Source organism: Micropterus dolomieu, linkage group LG22 (genome assembly GCF_021292245.1).
Source record: "Micropterus dolomieu isolate WLL.071019.BEF.003 ecotype Adirondacks linkage group LG22, ASM2129224v1, whole genome shotgun sequence".
NCBI classification, from domain to species: Eukaryota; Metazoa; Chordata; class Actinopteri; order Centrarchiformes; family Centrarchidae; genus Micropterus; species Micropterus dolomieu.
Genome location: NC_060171.1, coordinates 18,765,319 through 18,777,250, shown reverse-complemented (window position 1 = coordinate 18,777,250; position 11,932 = coordinate 18,765,319).

The window sequence follows — 11,932 nt, the reverse complement described above, 5'->3', positions numbered from 1 at the left end:
AATGATTAAGAGATAAGCTAAAAATACATGTGGAAGAGCAGGAAACAGCATGCTGCATTTTTGAGAAACCCAAAGCATAAAACAGGATGAGCCATGAAGTTTCATATCACAATGCTGTACTGGTTTGGTTGACTCTTGATATCCAGGGATGGATCACCTCATTAATGAAACATCATCTTTTATCAAATCGGAAAATTAAATATTAAACCATGCGATAATGAACTGGTCTGCCTCTTTAACTGCTCTGAGTGTCAGGAGCAAAGACAGACAGGGCACACTTGTATGAGCACAGACATACAAACACACACACAATTAGTTGATTTAAAAGGGTGAACCTGCCCCCTATTTATCATCAAGCACCTCAGTGACTGGCCCCTGCCAACTCCTGGTGAGTTTCATCAGCGTTGACAGTGGACATATCTCACTCTATTCTCTGTCTGATGAGCTCATGCTCTCTCTCAGCCTGACTCCAGTAAGGAGACATCCTGCTCTTATTTTCGCTGCTAGATGACTGCCATTATCCTAATTTCTACTCTATGAGTGTCAGTATAACTACTGTGTGTGTGTGTGTGTGTGTGTGTGTGTGTGTGTGTGTGTGTGTGTGTGTGTGTGTGTGTGTGTGTGCGCAGTAGAAGCACTGTATCCTATGCAGTAGTGTTGTAGTCAAGACCAAGTCAAGACCAAGACCGAGGAAGGGCGAGACAGAGTAAAGACCAAGACCAGTTCTCCACGTTACATGACACACAATAAAATGTGGATCACATATATCATAGGTACTTCTCAAATTGATCTGAAAGATCCATATTCCCATTAAAACACTCACAAACACAAACACTAAGAGCTGAAATCAACATAAGCGTCTTTATTCAACACTTCTTTTCCATGCTGACCATAGCGACAGACAGGGGTGACAGACGGTAATAATACATTTTTAATTAGGATTATTGGTTGCATTTGAAGCAATATGTTTTACATCCAATAAAGTTAGGATGTTAATAAATAAATCAGACAATGCAAAAGCAATTTATTGATATTCCCAAAGTTATGATCTTGACTGGTCTTGATATAAAATCCTGAGCCCTCAATGTCGATCGAGACAAGACCGAGTACAAATTCGGTCGAGACCGAGACGAGACCAAGACCATCAAAAAGTAGTCTTAAGACAGGTCTCGAGACCAAGACCGGTCTCGAGTACTACAACACTACTATGCAGTGTTGGCGGTGACGTGTTACAAAGTAATGTGTTACTTTAATCAGATTACTTTTGTCTGTAACGCAGCAATGTAACTCATTACTGTTGATAGCTTCAGTAATCACATTACAGTTATTAATAACAAAATCACTGCGTTAATTGCGTACTGATTCTTCAACTATCCGCATAACAAGAGGAGAGAAAAATAAATCAAACGTCCCTTTTCGTGCATGTTTGTGTAACACTTTTCCAACCTCACTTTTGACTTTAGTGTCAGTTCATGAGGATGCAGAAATAGCAGAGCTGAAGTCTTTCGAGGTGTGGAGGTATTGTATTAGTTTCATGAAAGTACAGCGATACCCTCCAGTGCGCTTGCAGTCTTGTGCTGACTCCGATGAGGAACAGGTTGACAAATGATTTGAGACTCCTGCTCATCAGGTATAACCACTTCTTTGATAAGCATTTCCATTAAGAGAGAAAAATCTACTTTAAAGTCATAGTTCTGCTACAGTAAGTTTGTTGTGTGGGTTTAGCTGCACAGTTCAAATTACATTACATATGTAGTTTTTCTTGTGAAGTCTCACCATCATCTGATATTTTGATGAGGGCCAGTGTCTTTATTTTTTTTATATTATTTTCAATAAATTAATATTTGCACTGGTTGGAAGGACAACCTATATATACCTAAGTTTTGTTGTATTGTAATGAAATTCATTATTTAAAAAATAAATGTTTCCAATGAAATGTCCAATTAAAGTTCTAAGCATTATAGTACTGTACTGTAGCCTTGTTCTTCTCTTGACAAATGTTGGGCTGATGTTCACAACTTTGTTGACAGCTTTGTAATGTTAAAGAGCATAAAAGAGAGATCATGTGCATGTTCTCATTATAATAAAGATTTGTGTTGATCTGGGCATATATGAGGTGTAACATCAACTGTCATTTGGCAGTTGTTGTGCATTGCAGGTGATGTTACACAGTAACATCAGCAATGTAACTAGTAGTGTAACTAGTTACTAATTACTAATTACTTTTTAAAAAAGTAACTAGTAATGTGTAATATATTACCTTTTTTGAGTAACTACCCCAATACTAATCGTATGTGAGTGTTTCAGATCCAATTTAACATTGAAAATAATGTATTTTTTTAGTTGCTGACCACTATATAACATTAAGCAAAACAATTTGTTGAAATTACTTTTTCAGCACTCAGCACGAGTGCTGCAGGGACATTACTACCAGACCATCCTCTAAGGATGACGGGGCAGTAACCTATAGGTTGTCTGTACGTATAAAGTTATTTATGTAAGTTATGTATTAATGTCACGTGACTTTCTTATTAAAGTGGCGATGTGTCGTTTTCCGCGGCCACTAGCGGTGCGGTTTGTAGATTGCAACCAGTTGTGTGCTTGTCCACGTGCTTGAACTCATTAGTGAGTAGTATCCGACAAGTGTTGGGCAGTAACACGTTTTTTTTTACTGAACGCACCATCGTTGATGTGAATGTGCGACTGTGCTGCAGGTCCATGGCACTGGACCTTATGTTGTTCAAATCAGCTGTTAGCCAAAAAGCTAAAGGAAGAATGGAGAACGAGGGAGATAGGCATTCTTTCCACAGCTGTAAGTAGCTACTGCCATTATTGTGTCACAGTAAAAGCAAAAGCTTTCAACCGCAAACAATTCTACATTTAATTTATTGAAGTATCTGCTGAAAACAGCACAGCAATATGAAACTTACATAAAGAAACTCAGGAAGCTACTGCCAGCGACGCTTGGACTCGTCGGGAGAAAGTGGCGTTAAGCAACGTAGTGTTTTGTAAAAGTAATATTACTTTTTAAAAGAGTAATAAGTAACTAGTAACATATTACAATTTCCGAGTAACTTGCCCAACACTGAATCCGACACACATAGGCAGACTCAAAGAGACAGCTTCACACAACATGCTGGAAACTCAGATAAACTCCCACTGCCATGTAACAGTAATATTTCTATCAGCTTGAGGTAGAACTGATTACGTTACACTGACTGCATTTAGCTGACGTGATACGTGATACGTGATCGGCTTTAGCTCGCCTGTCTGCTTTTCAGTAAATAACGTTATTTGTGTATCTTTCACTATGGGCTCAGCAATGTCAGCACAGCATAATAACAAAAATAGTTAGTGAGCTAGACTGAATTTTATAAAAGAGATTGTGGTCAAACTTTATAACAGTTAGACAACAGTAAGTAATATTACTGTAGTCTTCCAATGTGTTGTTGTCCTGCGCCATTACATTGTATATTATATGCGTCACATAAGTTACACTGACTGAGACGGTGAAGAAGCTTTGTGCCGGAGTATCAATAAGATGACAATAAATCTAAATTTAATGTTAAGAAGCAAACGGCGGTGGATCTGTGCTAAAGCTGTCTTCCCCTGCCTTGCATCACTGTAGGCTAGTATAAACAAATCACTCCACATTTAATTTGTACCATCATTTCTTGCAGGCTAAAATCAACACTTTGACGTAATACCGGTGGTACACAAGACAGTGATATGGGTCGCGTTAGCTGGTGAAGGAATGTGGAAAGTCGTACAGCTAACAAAGTGGAGGCCTCTCCGTGACTCAAGCCTTTCTGATGTTGACTGTGTTTTCCCCCAACATTGATTTGATTCCCGTTTGGCTTGATGGGCACAACTTTGATGTTTTTTATCCTTACTGTGATTTTGTGTTGGAGTCTGTGTTGTGCTGGGAGCCGGTCGTTTTGTGGTGTTAGTGGACTATTTTGTTAGCTGTAATAGGCAAGATGCTCGAGAGCGTGCATGCTAAGCACCCGACCTGATTCCTTCACATAAGAAGCAGAATTGTGGCTGTTCCAAGCAACACAGAAAACAAGTGTCTGCTTAATTTTTATGTGAGGTTACAGTCTGTTGACAAAATGGGAGTAAAAAAGTGATTTATTGATAAGTGATTTCATTTAAAAATTACAAATAGCCCCTTTAAGGTAACTTAAGTCAATTGACATAACGTAACTTACTTTTAACCCAAACCTTGATCTTTTCCAAAACCTAACCAAGTAGTTTAGGTGCCTAAACCTAACCAAACTGCGACAGTTTCACTAAGTCAACCACATGTTTTTTATTGGTTCCATGACGATGAAGGTCCAGTACGCCTGTCGCTCACTCATCATATATCCTTTTGGGAGTCATTAGCAAAACAACCTATTCTTTCATTTAGTGATGAGGCCGTGTTGTAACTAGAGTAGCAATTCAGCACTCTTTATCATGTTGTATATTAAGTCATTGTCAGTAAAGTTAAAACATTTTTTTTTTTTTTTTTATTCTCACACTTTTGTCCCAAATTCCCTCATCTGATTATATTTTTGCTTTTATTTCAGAAAGTGTACGAAACCTGTGACCAAAATAGTCATACATTCTGTCTTTGTGTCACTTATAGAAAGAATAATAGGGAAAATCAACTATTTCCCTTTTTGCTGGGGACCCCCTGAAAACCTCCCAAGGACAACACTTTGAGAACCACTGCTTTAAACCAGCCTGGTCTCTTTTGAAACGCCCAATCAGCTTAATGACAGATAATCTTAATGAAACTCTGTCTGACTACTTTCAATGAGAAAATCCAATAGGGACGCTTGAATGCTTTTTAGGGCCAAAACAATCAACTATTGAATGTCATTACAATTGGCCAATTTGATACCAATGCAGATTGGTCCTTGTTCTTAAACATACAGAAACAGCTATAGAAACACTTATATTACACACTCCAAAATCATCAGCTGTATTCTTTCTAGAAACAAAATTCATATAATCAACCAAAAACCAATTTTCATTTAGAAAGCCATAGTCTTAATGCGCTATCACACTCTCAAGGTCCACTGTTTGTGGGGCAAGATGAGAACTACCTCAAATGTCTTGTTGGTGTGATGGACTGAAAGACAAATGCATATACAGTATAGGGCCTATATTTGGTCAAATGAGTCAGAAAACATTGCACATTGGCATTTTTAACAAGGATTATGAAGTTCCCCTAATTAAAGTAGTTATTTTAACCAAACACTAACCAAATCATTTTTGTGCCTGGACCTTTCTAAACCATTAAACCATTAAAGATAATGTTGGCATTTTTAAACCTGAGCCCTGTTTTCCCATTTTTTGGTGTCAAAATGGCTACTAGGTACAAAACATTTTGGAATCTGTGCAGTAGATGGCTTCAGCTTCAAACCAGCAGCAATGGCTGCAACGTATTCCTTTGGGGCTATCTCTCCAAACTTTGACTCACATTATGTAATTGGCCCAGGTTTAAAAATTCCAAAATTATCCTTTAACCATAGCAGTGTCAAAGGCACTGACAAATGTCCTGGCTATAGGGGCAGTGAATCAGAAATTCTGTACTGTGGAGATTTTTGCCGCAATCTTGCAACCAATTCACAAAGAAATTCTGCAAATACTGCAATATCCAGGCTGCAATAACCACAGAAACACTCCATGAGTACCTGTTGAGACTGACAAACTTCAGAGTGTTTGCTCTAAGAAATTGGGCTAGAGTTCTGACTGGCACTGGCTCTAAAACTAAGATTGATAGAAACCTTTAGGAGCACAACATTACTCTTCAACATCTAGTTCCAAATGAGGTTACAATATTTCTTTGGCTTCAGAGGCCAAAACAGCATTCAAATAATTATGTACTGTAATGTATGTTTGCACTTGACCAGTGAGTTAATTAAATTGTGAGTGAGTGAGTGAGTGATTCTGTCTGTGTGTGTGGGTGTGCGTGTGTGTGTGTGTGTATGTGTCATGTGTCAGGGCCTTTGCTTACCATTGCATTGATTCGGCCTTCCTCTCATCCATGCACTCTTATTGTCAGAATGCTGCTGCAGATCGCCTCATATCATTAATCAATTATTCACCAGTAGCCTGTTAATGTTTAATGAGTAAGGCTGCTGCGGTCAATTACTAATGAATTGTGGTCGTGGTGGGAAAGCTCAGAGGAGAGGCCAAATCAGATACTGTACACAGTCTGTTTGGGAGTGTGCATGTAAATATACATGCAAACACACCTGGAGTGTTTCTGGATTTGCATGCGTTAAGTATAACTTGAATACACAATCAAATTTTTATTTTTTTCACTGACGTTCACCAAGTAACACATTTTTTCGGCTTCCAGTGATTCAAATAGTTACAAATAACACAGTTCTCTGTTGCTTATACAGTGAATGTAAAACTTGTGCAAGGCAATCTCAGAAAGCACTTTTTGTAAATGCATATTAGCTCCTGATTTTGCAATAGTCAAAAGAGAAAACATTAGATTGTACAGACTATTAGTGCTACAATTTCTTTGTACTCCAACAAAGCAGTTTTTATCTGGATTTTTGTATGTTGTTTTAAATTAAAAGTTCACCTGTTTTTAATGTTCAAAATAAACTACGATAAATATTTTAGATAGATGTTTTGCAGTTGAACAAAAATAATGAGCCAACAGAGCAAGATAACAGTGAAAACATGTTACAACAAAAGCTAAACTTTTAGGTGTGTGAGCTGAGTCACTGCTCAGTGAACAACACATTCTTTCTCTTTTTTTCCATTTTAATGCATCTGTGTGTTTGTGCATGTGATTGTGTGTGTTGGACTGGCGAGCAGACGAACATGAGACAGGTCAGTGCACGTCCTGTGAAGTGTGTGTGGCCTGCCGTCTGTTGGCCATGCTTCTGTAACCAGGATCATTAGAGACCAACCCCCCGTTAGGAGCCATAAACAGCCCAAAACAACATTACCAACCATATGATATTCACACACAAACACACACATTTTTACTTGTGTGACCGTTATACTGCCATTTAAAACACATTCACAGAAAATCTGATATGAGTCATACTTAATTTCAAAATACAGCCATTTTTTTGATCCTTTGTGGATCATCACACCATGATAATGTCTCTGTTATTCTCATAGACTTTACACTCTATGGCTATTCCACCAGATCTAATGGACCAAAGAGAGGGATGTCAAGGAGGCATATGAATTAAATTTTTTTGTCGATTATACACCACACAGTGGGAAAGTCACATTAAACCATGACAGTTAGCAGTTGTAGTTATGGTTGAAAATGCCAGGTTTGTTAATGACATGGTTTCAATTGTACTAATTCAAACATGTATGTTATGTTATGTAGTATGTTATGAGGGTATTATAGGAGCTTTGTTTTAACTCTATACATGTATACACTCTATCCTCTCTACATGGTTCCTAAAATATATATATCAGTCAGTATATTTTTCAAAAACATTATGTAGGTCTATACCCATTGTAGTGGTGAAATTCGGAGCTTGGTTAAGCCAGTTCCCTGAAACCTCAACTCTCCCATCTGGAGTGTGCCCATGGAAATGTCTGGAAAAACCCTTCAACCTTTAAAGGGACTATATGTAGTTTTTCATTGAAATCTAATAAGCACTTTTTGCTTCCTTTTTATCAGTGGGCTGTAACCTCACTTAGAAATTAATCCCACGCATGTGAAGGTATCTGGTCGGGATATCGCTACGTGCGCACTCCCGAGCCTCCTTCCGACTACAGTGCAACACACTGCAGCTAACAAAATGCAGTCCATTAACACCACAAAACGCCCGGCTCCCAGCACAACACAGACATAATATACTTCAACATAAACTTCACGGAAGGATAAAAACAACAACAGTTTTATGTGCTGAAGCCCCTCAGGCCAAACAGTGTCAGATATTGTTGGGTCAAAACACATTGAATATTAGAAATGCAGACTGTTCGCTTGCTGGCTAATGCCAACCAGTTGCTAACGTTCTCCTGTGCAAAATACAATAGTTGTATGGCTTCTACATTACTTCACCAGCTAAGGTGATCCATATTACTATCATGTGTATCACCAGTATTATGTCAAAGTGTTGAGTTCAGCCTGCAAGAAATGATGTAAGGGTAAAGCCTAAGTATAATGTCGATGGTGAGACAAGATGGCGCCAGGATGTTTGCCGGCTCGCCACAGTCTGTCCTTGTCTTTTTTATTTGTAATGTTTGTTTGTTTTATCACACGCTCTGTTTGCTCCCCTCTGGTATATGATCGCATGACGCTATTTAATATCCGATCAGCTGGGTCCGATTATTGTTTATTTTGCAATCCCAGAGATGATTAGCATCTGCACTCGCATTTTGTGCCAGTCGCATTGAGGAAAATGTGGAGGAAACGGCGAAGGAGGTGAGGGAAGTGTGTTGGAGTCCTTGTGAGATCGAAGAAGATCGGGAAGTTTCTAGTCATCGGACCTGCTTCTTCGATGGCGGAGGCCGTGGTCGTGAACTCAAGATGTTCAGACATTGTGCCTGTCTTTCCGTCTTCGGCATTGATGCCTCAGTCTTCGCGGATGGTTTACGTAAGGCGACAGTCTGCAGATCGAGGAATTAATCATCGGAATCTTCGATCTTTACGTAACGGGAGTCCGGTAACATTTTATGATTCCTCTCTGCAATCCTCTTCCGATACCACTCCCACTCTAGTGACAATGGCGTTGATTAACGCGAGATCTCTGGCAAATAAGACCTTTATTTAATAACGATCTTTTTCTTTCTCATGAAATAGATTTTTTATTTGTTACTGAGACTTGGCTTAATGCTGGTGAAATGACTTCTCTCTCTGAACTTTCTCCTCCTGGTTGCAGTTTTTTTAGTACCCCTAGGTCTGTTGGCCGTGGCGGGGGTCTTGCAGTTGTTTTTAAAGACAAGTTGTAGACTTTTACCTTCTGCGTCCTTTTGCACTTTTGAATCTCAGTTAATTTAATTTGATTTATAGACCCCCATATTTTCATGGGGATTTTACATAGGAGTTTTCTGAATTTTTATCTGGTATTGTCCCTTCTTTTGACAATATTTTAATTTGGGGGGATTATACATGTGTGCTGCCCTTCAAAGCCCCTGGTCAAAGAATTTTTAAATTTATTAGAGTCATTTGATTTTTTACAATGCGTTTCGGGTCCAACTCATGAACATGGTCATACGCTTGACCTTGTATTATCACTGGGATTCTCTGTTGATAGCGTGAAGATTGTTGATAGTGTTTTTTCTGATCATAAGACTGTTATTTTAAATTCTAACTTTCCTTGTGATGCGCTGTGTAATATTGTTTCTGCCTCGGTTTCATCACGCATACTCAATCCATGTACAGCTAGTAGATTTTCAGCTGCTTTTAATACCTTTTCATTGACCAAGTTGCACACTCCCTGTATGGGTTTAGAAGAGTTGGTCGATCAGTTTAACTCTTCTTGTTTAGAGATTTTAGATGTTGTGGCTCCTGTAAAAATGAGGTGGAAAAAAGTCAAATCGCAGCCCTGGTTGAACAGTACTACCCGTGCTCTTAGACAGGAGTGTAGGAGGGCTGAACGCAAATGGGTTAAAGATAAATTACAAGTCTCTTATGAGATTTTGAAGAACCGTTTGAATAAGTATCAAAGAGCTGTTAAATTGGCTAGATCAAATTATTTCTCTGTCATCATTTCCAGAAACTATAATAATTCTGGAGTACATTTCTCTACTGTAAATGCTGTTCTTCATCCTACTGCTACTCTTTCATTCACTCTTTCTGCTGACATGTGTGAAGAGTTCTTAAACTTTTTTATTGGTAAGGTTGATGGAATTAGATCTCAGTTTTCATCTGTTGGCATTGATTTTATTCCTTCTGTTGACCCTACGAACAAATAAACTAGTTTTATGCCTGTTTCTTTGCAGCAGCTTAATGATGTAACTGCTCATATGAAGCCCACCAGATCTCCTGGTGATGTGCTCCCTTCTTCTCTGTTTAAGAAGGTACTTGATTCAATTGGCCCAAGTATTCTGTCTATTATGAATATTAGCTTGTGTTGTTTTGCTTTTGTTAGATCTTACAGCGGCATTTGATACAGTTGATCATAACATTCTCATTGATCATCTTAGGGATCAGGTTGGTATTCAGGGCTTAGCCCTGAAATGGTTCTCTTCCTATTTGAAGGATAGGACTTTTTCAGTCAATTTAGGGGATTATTTTTCTTCCGTTACCCCTCTTGTGTGTGGGGTTCCACAGGGTTCTATACTGGGACCAATTTTATTTTCCCTTTATATGCTCCCTCTAGGTTCAATTTTTGAGAAATTTGGGATTCAGTCTCATTTGTATGCGGATGATTCTCAAAATTACTTACCATTGAAACATGGGCATAAGTTAAGTGTTGGCTTGCGAATAACTTTCTCCAATTAAATGAGGATAAGACCGAGATGATTTTATTTGGAAATAAGGGGTGTGTGGATGATGACTGGAAAAATGGAAAAAACTGTCTAGCGTGAGGAACCTTGGTGTCATTTTTGACTCTGAGCTTAAATTTGGCCGGCAAATCAATGCTGTCGTTAAGAATAGTTTCTTCCATCTTAGATCAATATGTAAATTGAAATCTATCCTCTATTTTGACGATATGGAGAATTAATTATATTACATTGGTTACCCATACAATACAGAATTCAATACAAAGCGTTGTGGTATGTTTTTAAGTCTCTGCATGGCCTAGCACCAGAGTATGTTACTGATTTAATCAGCCGCTGTCAGTCCAGTAGATCTCTGCACTCAAATGATCAATTGCTTCTCATGGTTCCGCGATCCCGTTTAAAATGTAACGGTGATCGGGCTTTTTCTGCTGTGCTGCTCCTAGGCTCTGGAATGACCTTCCTCTGTCTGTAAAAACTTGTCCTTCATTGAGTATTTTCAGAGTGCGCCTAAAACGTATTTGTTTTCTTTAGCATTTGATAATGCTCTGTAACTTGTGTATATGTTTGCTGTGTTTTTTGTCTCTGTTTTTATTTTCTCTTTTATACCTTCTGTACAGCACTCTGGTTCCACTTGTGGTGTTAAAAGTGCTCTATAAATAAAGTTGAGTTGAGTTGAGTTGAGTAAAGCAAAGTTTGTTTATACTAGCCTACAGTAATCTAGGGCATGGACAGCCGGCTAAAGGTAGCATGGATCTACTGCTGTTTGATTCATAATGTTCAATTTAGATTGATTCTCGTTTTACTGATACTCAGTTAGACAGCTTCTCCACCTCGCTGTAACTTACCTGACCCACATAATATACAATAATGCAACGCTGCAGGACAATAACACAGTGGAAGACCCATTCACTACAGTACCGTAACTTACTGCGGTCTAACTGTTATAAAGTGTAGCAACAATCTCATTGTAATTTTAAGTCTAGCTCACTAACCATTTTATTATCATCCAATACATTTAGCTGCGCTCACATTGCTGACCCTCCAGTGAAAGATACACAATTAACATTAGTCTACTGAAAAGCAGACAGGTGAGCTAACACCAATGTATCTAAATGCAGTCAATGTAACATAATCAAGTAACAAACATGGATTAATTCAACCTCAAGCTGAATTATCACTGTCATGTGTACCACCATATTATTGTAATGTTGCAGTGGGAGTTTACCATCGTTTTCAGCATGTTTTTGTGTGAGTCTGTTTATAGCCACTGTCACATTTGTACTGCCCTCCATTGAGTAAAGGTTGACTGTTCAGCAGATTAGTGTACTGCAGTGCCTCCTGCTGGTTAGTCAGAAGCAGTAGTGGTGGAACAGGGGATTTCTACAAGGCCAAGGAAGCCAGGTGAACAGTGGAGTGCTGTTGCCTTCTGCTGCTGTAATTTTTATTTGTGAACTGTTGCCTTGGATACTATTTGTCCATAAGTATTTTATTACCATTTTTT